Here is a 9,814-nt window from a genome sequence, read left to right on the forward strand (position 1 = left end):
AATACTGTACACCCTTTACACCGCAGACCTTCCCATAATCCCCTCCAGGAACCTAACTATAGCGACTTATGCAGATGACACGGCTTTCCTCGCCTCCTCATCCGACCCACGAGAAGCCTCCGAAACAATCCAAAGGCAAATGGACGCGCTACATCCCTGGCTCAGCAGGTGGAACATCGTAGTGAACGCGGAAAAATCTACCCAAACAACATTTGCACTAAGGAGAGGAGACTGCCCACCGGTCACGCTAAACGGAGTCATCATTCCCAACGCACCCGCACCCAAGTACCTAGGACTTACCCTGGACCGCAGGCTCACTTGGCGTCCCCACATCGTCAGCAAACGCATACAGGCCGATGCGCGTCTGAGGCAGATGCATTGGCTTATTGGGAGAGGGTCCAAGCTAAGGCAGAACCACAAAATCCTGGTGTACAAGGCAATTCTCAAGCCCATCTGGACCTACGGGATACAGCTATGGGGCACGGCAAGCCACACGAATCGCCTGCGTATACAGCGGTTCCAGAATAGGTGCTTGAGAATTGCCTGTAATGCGCATCCCTACCACGAGAATGTCGCCATACATAGGGAACTTGGAATCCCACAAGTCGCTGATGAAATCTCCAGGCTCAGCGAGAGATACCTGAAAAGGCTCGAAAACCACCCTAACCACCTCGCCACCAACCTGTTAGACAATAGCCAAACAAGCAGACGTCTCATGAGGAGACACCCTCTCGATCTTCCACAACAATAGACAACACATATAAAACCCGCCACAAATACATGTACAATAGTATCCCTTAAGCTAATGTTCCCCCGCAAAACCATTTAATTATTGTCCACTAGGACAGATTTTAAATAAATAAACGCACGCTAAAAAAAAAAAAAAAAAAAAAAAAAAAAAAAAAAAAAAAAAAAAAAAAAAAAAAAAAAAACTAAATTGATGACGAGGTATTTGGCAACTTGATAAATTCTTTAAAGTCTTTATATCAAAAATTATATGATAGGGACAATATCATATGCGTCACTAAATGATGACGAGTTTGGCAACTGAAAATTCAATAAAAAAATTATAGATAGGACAATATCATATGCGTCACTAAATTGATGACGAGGTATTTGGCAACTTGATATAATTCTTTAAAGTCTTTATATCAAAAATTATATGATAGGGACAATATCATATGCGTCACTAAATTGATGACGAGGTGTTTGTTTGGCTACAGGAAAAATCATTTATTTATCGAATCATCAAGCAAAGGATAAGCTTCAGTGGATCGCAGTATGGCAGCTGCTCAACCACTTACAACACCTTGCCTGTTACAAAAGTCGTTTACAATTGATTCTAGGCTTTGTCATTGTATTAAATAATGCTTTTATATGTAACTAGCGCGGCATCAGGTGATCGAAGATCCTCCTAATTTACTATGTTACAAATTACATTGGCATCACATCCATTGTCGTTTATAAAATAAATTATAAACTTTAAATGGTTTAGAAGCCATACAATGCAAATTGCCCCTTATTTATCATTGCAGTCCAGCACGGATACGACCTTAGAGGCGTTCAGGCATAATCCAACGGACGTAGCGTCATACCACTGTTCGCTCGAACAAGTATTGTGCCATTGGTCCGTACCTGCGGTTCCTCTCGTACTACGCAGGAATGCTGTCGCAACAACGTTTTGTCATTAGTAGGGTAAAACTAACCTGTCTCACGACGGTCTAAACCCAGCTCACGTTCCCTTGCATGGGTGAACAATCCAACGCTTGGTGAATTTTGCTTCACAATGATAGGAAGAGCCGACATCGAAGGATCAAAAAGCGACGTCGCTATGAACGCTTGGCCGCCACAAGCCAGTTATCCCTATGGTAACTTTTCTGACACCTCTTGTTAAAAACTCTTTAAACCAAAAGGATCGATAGGCCGAGCTTTTGCTGTCCCTGTGTGTACTGAACACCGAGATCAAGTCAGCATTTGCCCTTTTGCTCTATGTGTGGTTTCTGTCCGCACTGAGCTGGCCTTGGGACACCTCCGTTATTATTTGAGAGATGTACCGCCCCAGTCAAACTCCCTACCTGGCAATGTCCTTGAATTGGATCATACCTGAGTAATTGGAGTTATACCAAATTTTCAAATCAAAAATACATAAATGCATCGTTTTATTAAAGAATTTGTTTGCGATTATATAACAAACTCGTGATACTTTGATCAAGAAGCTTGCATCAAAACCCAATACCATAAGATATAATAAATATATCCGTATAATGGCTAGGAAATGATACACGTTCCATTTAATCAAGTAAGTAAGGAAACAATAAGAGTAGTGGTATTTCATTGACGATACCAAACCGAGGTCTAATATCTCCCACTTATTCTACACCTCTTATGTCTCCTTACACTGCCAGATTAGAGTCAAGCTCAAAAGGGTCTTCTTTCCCCGCTAATTATTCCAAGCCCGTTCCCTTGGCTGTGGTTTCGCTAGATAGTAGATAGGGACAGTAGGAATCTCGTTAATCCATTCATGCGCGTCACTAATTAGATGACGAGGCATTTGGCTACCTTAAGAGAGTCATAGTTACTCCCGCCGTTGACCCGCGCTTACTTGAATTTCTTCACTTTGACATTCAGAGCACTGGGCAGAAATCACATTGTGTCAACACCCGCTAGGGCCATCACAATGCTTTGTTTTAATTAGACAGTCGGATTCCCCAAGTCCGTGCCAGTTCTGAATTGATTGTTAATTGATAATCGTTATAATTGATAAGAACTAATTGGTTTAACCCAAATAGTATTCTTAAAAATTTTAGCAAGAAAGTTCCACAATTGGCTACGTAACTAAACTATCCGGGGAACAAGTAACTAACATAAATGCTAGAAACTCTATTTACCCAGAACGAGCACATAAACCATGTTATTGTTTCCCAATCAAGCCCGACTATCTCAATCTTCAGAGCCAATCCTTATCCCGAAGTTACGGATCTAATTTGCCGACTTCCCTTACCTACATTATTCTATCGACTAGAGACTCTTCACCTTGGAGACCAGCTGCGGATATTGGTACGGCCTGTTGAGAAGTTTGCGTGTCCCCACCATAAATTTTCAAGGTCCGAGGAGAAAATATCGACACAACAGTATATGTCATGCTCTTCTAGCCCATCTACCATATCTCTCTGCGAAAGACTTCCATGGTAGTACGGCTATAAAACAGAAAAGAAAACTCTTCCGATATCTCTCGACGGCTTCTTTATGGTCGTTCCTGTTGCCAGGATGAGCACGAGGCCCATATTTAATAACAAACGGATACTCAACAGGTTACGGAATTGGAACCGTATTCCCTTTCGTTCAAAATTATTCAAGTGTATTATATTCGCTTTGTTTATATAGTTAGGCATTTTTGTTTTACTTGAAAATTTTCGGCTTTCGCCTTGAACTTAGGACCGACTAACTCGTGATCAACCACTGTTCACACGAAACCCTTCTCCACTTCAGTCCTCCAAGGTCTCATTCGATTATTTGCTACTACCACCAAGATCTGTACCAATGGCAGCTCCATGCAGGCTTACGCCAAACACTTCTACGCATACCATTGTACCTTCCTACTCACTAAAGTTTCAAAATTTATATCACAAGTAATATAAATCATCTACTTTAGCGGTAATGTATAGGTATACAACTTAAGCGCCATCCATTTTAAGGGCTAGTTGCTTCGGCAGGTGAGTTGTTACACACTCCTTAGCGGATTTCGACTTCCATGATCACCGTCCTGCTGTTTTAAGCAACCAACGCCTTTCATGGTATCTGCATGAGTTGTTAATTTGGGCACCGTAACATTACGTTTGGTTCATCCCACAGCGCCAGTTCTGCTTACCAAAAGTGGCCCACTGGGCACATTATATCATAACCTTGAACTTCATATCAAGAAAGTTAAGGTTCTTACCCATTTAAAGTTTGAGAATAGGTTAAGATCGTTTCGACCCTAAGGCCTCTAATCATTCGCTTTACCAGATAAGATTATTTTATATAATATTAAAATGCACCAGCTATCCTGAGGGAAACTTCGGAAGGAACCAGCTACTAGATGGTTCGATTGGTCTTTCGCCCCTATACTCAATTCTGACAATCGATTTGCACGTCAGAACTGTTTCGGTCTTCCATCAGGGTTTCCCCTGACTTCAACCTGATCAAGTATAGTTCACCATCTTTCGGGTCACAGCATATATGCTCAAGGTACGTTCCAGTTAGAGGCATAAATAATATAAATATACATTATACATAACTATATAGAACGCCCCGGGATTGTGTTAATTAGCTATAAATAGCTAAAAAACTAATCCCATTATTAGTCAAGTTAATTACGCTATTAGGTTTACATCCCAATAACTTGCACATATGTTAGACTCCTTGGTCCGTGTTTCAAGACGGGTCCCGAAGGTATCCTGAATCTTTCGCATTGTTAATCATACAAGAGCATATAATAAACACAAAAATCAATGATAATTATGCCATTATATAATTCCGAAAAATTAACGCTCTGTAATAATATAAATCTATCAGCACTTTATCAAATTAATAACATTTATTCTGTGTTAAAATGCAAGCAATTTAATTGGAATAAACTATAAGTTATATTTTATGATAAATTTGGGATATGCTAATAGATTACAATGTCCTTATATGGAAAAAATGCACATTATTCTTAATAATATTATTTAAATATTACAATTTTAATGATGAATTTTCCATAACGGATATTCAGGTTCATCGGGCTTAACCTCTAAGCAGTTTCACGTACTGTTTAACTCTCTATTCAGAGTTCTTTTCAACTTTCCCTCACGGTACTTGTTTACTATCGGTCTCATGGTTATATTTAGTTTTAGATGGAGTTTACCACCCACTTAGTGCTGCACTATCAAGCAACACGACTCTTTGGAAACATCATCTAGTAATCATTAACGTTATACGGGCCTGGCACCCTCTATGGGTAAATGGCCTCATTTAAGAAGGACTTAAATCATTAATTTCTCATACTAGAATATTGACGCTCCATACACTGCATCTCACATTTGCCATATAGACAAAGTGACTTAGTGCTGAACTGTTTTCTTTTCGCTCGCCGCTACTAAGAAAATCCTTGTTAGTTTCTTTTCCTCCCCTAATTAATATGCTTAAATTCAGGGGGTAGTCCCATATGAGTTGAGGTTGTATATATAACTATTTTTTGCCATAAATTCTTTATATATAAATGATAAAACAATCAATTAAATTCGTTATAAATAGTTCCAATAGTTCTTGTAAGCAAAGTTATTTTTTATCCATTTAACGAACCAACGAAGAATAATAACAAAACCAAGATTTTTCTTTTTCCGAATCATTAATAAGAGACAATTCTAGATGAAAAATATTTCAATTTTTTATGCTAGACATTTCTCAGTATTATTTGATTGAAAAAGAAAATATTTCTCTTCGTTTTTCACATTCAAATGTGAGATAATGTTTTTCATTTCTTTTTTAATATTATGAATAAAATCATTATTTAATCCAATAATATACCATATGCTTATAAAAAATTTATAAACAACTTAATTAGCATAGTCTTACAACCCTCAACCATATGTAGTCCAAGCAGCACTATAAAATTAATTAAAGTACATAACAGCATGGACTGCGATATGCGTTCAAAATGTCGATGTTCATGTGTCCTGCAGTTCACACGATGACGCACAGTTTGCTGCGTTCTTCATCGACCCATGAGCCGAGTGATCCACCGCTTAGAGTTTTATAATTCATTTTTATATAATATCAATATTGTTTTTATTGAAAGAAATTAAAAATACACCATTTTACTGGCATATATCAATTCCTTCAATAAATTTATTTTTATACCTAAAAATAAATGTTGCGATATGTCTTAGTTTCATATAAGCATTATGTATCATAAAAATCTGGTTATGGTTTGCTATTTTGGGTGACACATACTGCAAAATTTATATAAAACATTAACCTGATGGATGACAGGTACAAACATTGTATATTTTAGGTTGTTGCATTAGCCAACGTATGCTCATAACATAGATGAACAATACATATTCGCAACGCGTGTATATTATGGTCCATATACACACACACTTATTTTGAATACCACATTCAAAATTATTTTAATTTTAATTCGACTTCTACTTTCAAATTTTGTTCAGTTTCTTCGATTTCCATTTTCGAGAATTTGTTTTTATAGGAAACGCCATTGTTGTAGTAGGTACTGCCACAAATACGCACAACAACATTAATAATGTTAAAGTCTTTTTATGAGGTTGCCAAGCCCCACATATAAAATAAAAGCCATCTTCATTTTATTTTGACTTTAACTTTTGATTCCGTGGAATCATTTTGTAATATTTTTATTTTGGTAAATTGTATTTATTTGTATTATAACAAATGTTTATTAACGATAAGGATATTATACAATAATGATCCTTCCGCAGGTTCACCTACGGAAACCTTGTTACGACTTTTACTTCCTCTAAATAATCAAGTTCGGTCAACTTTTGCGAAACAACCGTAACACGCAAGGCGTCACAGTGATCACGTCCGGAGACCTCACTAAATAATTCAATCGGTAGTAGCGACGGGCGGTGTGTACAAAGGGCAGGGACGTAATCAATGCGAGTTAATGACTCACACTTACTGGGAATTCCAAGTTCATGTGAACAGTTTCAGTTCACAATCCCAAGCATGAAAGTGGTTCAGCGGTTTACCCGGACCTCTCGGTCTAGGAAATACACGTTGATACTTTCATTGTAGCGCGCGTGCAGCCCAGGACATCTAAGGGCATCACAGACCTGTTATTGCTCAATCTCATTATTGCTAGACGCAATTTGTCCATTTAAGAAGCTAGTGTCCTTATAATGGGACAAACCAACAGGTACGGCTCCACTTACATAAACACATTCAAACACAATAAACATTTTACTGCCACCATGAATGAAGGCTACATAAGCTTCAGCACCATAATCCTGAAGATATCTATTTAATATATTTGAGTCTCGTTCGTTATCGGAATTAACCAGACAAATCACTCCACGAACTAAGAACGGCCATGCACCACCACCCATAGATTCGAGAAAGAGCTATCAATCTGTCTTACACACTTATGTTCGGACCTGGTAAGTTTTCCCGTGTTGAGTCAAATTAAGCCGCAGGCTCCACTCCTGGTGGTGCCCTTCCGTCAATTCCTTTAAGTTTCAGCTTTGCAACCATACTTCCCCCGGAGCCCAAAAGCTTTGGTTTCCCGGGAAGCGACTGAGAGAGCCATAAAAGTAGCTACACCCAATTGCTAGCTGGCATCGTTTATGGTTAGAACTAGGGCGGTATCTGATCGCCTTCGAACCTCTAACTTTCGTTCTTGATTAATGAAAACATCTTTGGCAAATGCTTTCGCTTAAGTTAGTCTTACGACGGTCCAAGAATTTCACCTCTCGCGTCGTAATACTAATGCCCCCAAACTGCTTCTATTAATCATTACCTCTTGATCTGAAAACCAATGAAAGCAGAACAGAGGTCTTATTTCATTATCCCATGCACAGAATATTCAGGCATTTGAAGCCTGCTTTAAGCACTCTAATTTGTTCAAAGTAATAGTACCGGCCCACAATAACACTCGTTTAAGAGCACTAGTGCAGGTTTTTAAATAGGAGGAACATATGAAAAAATACAAGTATTTAATCACATATAAGAACTCCACCGGTAATACGCTTACATACATAAAGGTATAGTACTAACCACAATTGTAAGTTGTACTACCCGTATGAAGCACAAGTTCAACTACGAACGTTTTAACCGCAACAACTTTAATATACGCTATTGGAGCTGGAATTACCGCGGCTGCTGGCACCAGACTTGCCCTCCAATTGGTCCTTGTTAAAGGATTTAAAGTGTACTCATTCCAATTACAGGGCCTCGGATATGAGTCCTGTATTGTTATTTTTCGTCACTACCTCCCCGAGCTGGGAGTGGGTAATTTACGCGCCTGCTGCCTTCCTTAGATGTGGTAGCCGTTTCTCAGGCTCCCTCTCCGGAATCGAACCCTGATTCCCCGTTACCCGTTGCAACCATGGTAGTCCTAGATACTACCATCAAAAGTTGATAGGGCAGACATTTGAAAGATCTGTCGTCGGTACAAGACCATACGATCTGCATGTTATCTAGAGTTCAACCAATATAACGATCTTGCGATCGCTTGGTTTTAGCCTAATAAAAGCACATGTCCCATAAGGTTCATGTTTTAATTGCATGTATTAGCTCTAGAATTACCACAGTTATCCAAGTAACTGTTAACGATCTAAGGAACCATAACTGATATAATGAGCCTTTTGCGGTTTCACTTTTAATTCGTGTGTACTTAGACATGCATGGCTTAATCTTTGAGACAAGCATATAACTACTGGCAGGATCAACCAGAATAATGTTTTTCCTTCATATTCCATTCATATATTTTGAATCGAAATAAGCAATATAATAGATATATAGATATATAGATTTTTCACTTTATATAATTCCATGATTTTTATTATATTGAATAAAATTCAATATTTCGCCTTTGGGTAAAATTTTAAATATATAAGTAAAAAAATCCATTCGATTACGGCCATTTTTATATAGCATTCGTAATCCATATTTTCATTTTTAATTTATACTTGTTTTACCAATATAACAAGAATTTCATCTAATTATTGTAATATATATATTTCTATAATTTTATCTTTTTATACATACATATTTCATTATAAAATATCATTTTATTTCCAACATACATAATTATTGTATCCACACATGTACAATTTTTGTTTAACCAATATAAATATTAAGTTAAATCATTTGCATTTTGAAGATAAATTTAAAATTTATCTCTTTTCATATATATCTCTGGTAATATATAACATAAAACCAAGCGCATATGATAATATTTCCACATTTAATATATAATTTTATATTTCTTTCATAAGAATCCATATTTGTATTATACCGTAACGATATAATAATCCAACTATACGGCAGGTAATAAATTAATATTTGCCTGCCTCCAAAAATTAACGATAATATATGGAAACGATTTGTTATTCTATATATAATAGAAACTTGACTTTTGTTTCAACGATATTATCTATAAAGCGTATATTCCTATTATCCGCGGAGCCAAGTCCCGTGTTCTATAGAACTGAGAAACAAATTTGTACGGATAATAATATACTTTATTGTATGTAACCAATATAAACATAATCCGAAATAAATATTTCGAATAATGCGGGAGGTCGGCAACCACTGCCTACCTATAGTAGTTTTTGAACCCGCTGTCCTCAAAGCGGGTATTTTCAATTCCGTTTGCCACCCAACATACGGGCTATTCTCTTATATATTAAGAGATTATAGGAACATTTCATTTTTTTTCCATTATTCATATATAATATGATTATTTTTTCCCTTATACATATAATAATTAATCATTTTCATATGTATATTATTTAATTTACTCATATTATTGCCAAAATCATATGAATACATAAGTTTTGAACAATATGAGAGGTCGGCAACCACTGCCTACCTATAGTAGTTTTTGAACCCTCTGTCGTAATTCCGGTCGTTTACACTACTATACCCTCTCACTATAATGGCTTTTCTCTATAATACTAAGAGAATGTGGGATATTTTCAGCATTTTTTCCCTTATACATATAATAATTAATAATTTTCATATGTATATTATTTAATTTACTCATATAATTGCCAAAATCATATGAATACATAAGTTTTGAACAATATGA

The 9,814-nt window shown here is 36.8% G+C and overlaps 3 non-coding genes across 3 annotated transcripts; all 3 read right to left on the reverse strand.

The window, feature by feature from the left end:
- Window positions 1–1,240: 1,240 nt before the first annotated feature.
- On the reverse strand, window positions 1,241–5,202 carry LOC117149765. Its single transcript, XR_004460503.1, has one exon. It is a non-coding gene; the product is annotated as a large subunit ribosomal RNA (ribosomal RNA).
- A 395-nt stretch (window positions 5,203–5,597) lies between these two features.
- Window positions 5,598–5,776, reverse strand: LOC117149763. The gene has a single exon (XR_004460501.1). It is a non-coding gene; the product is annotated as a 5.8S ribosomal RNA (ribosomal RNA).
- A 686-nt stretch (window positions 5,777–6,462) lies between these two features.
- On the reverse strand, window positions 6,463–8,457 carry LOC117149764. The gene has a single exon (XR_004460502.1). It is a non-coding gene; the product is annotated as a small subunit ribosomal RNA (ribosomal RNA).
- Between the last annotated feature and the right edge of the window lie 1,357 nt (window positions 8,458–9,814).

The sequence above is a fragment of the Drosophila mauritiana genome, unplaced genomic scaffold, assembly GCF_004382145.1.
Source record: "Drosophila mauritiana strain mau12 unplaced genomic scaffold, ASM438214v1 U_32, whole genome shotgun sequence".
NCBI classification, from domain to species: Eukaryota; Metazoa; Arthropoda; class Insecta; order Diptera; family Drosophilidae; genus Drosophila; species Drosophila mauritiana.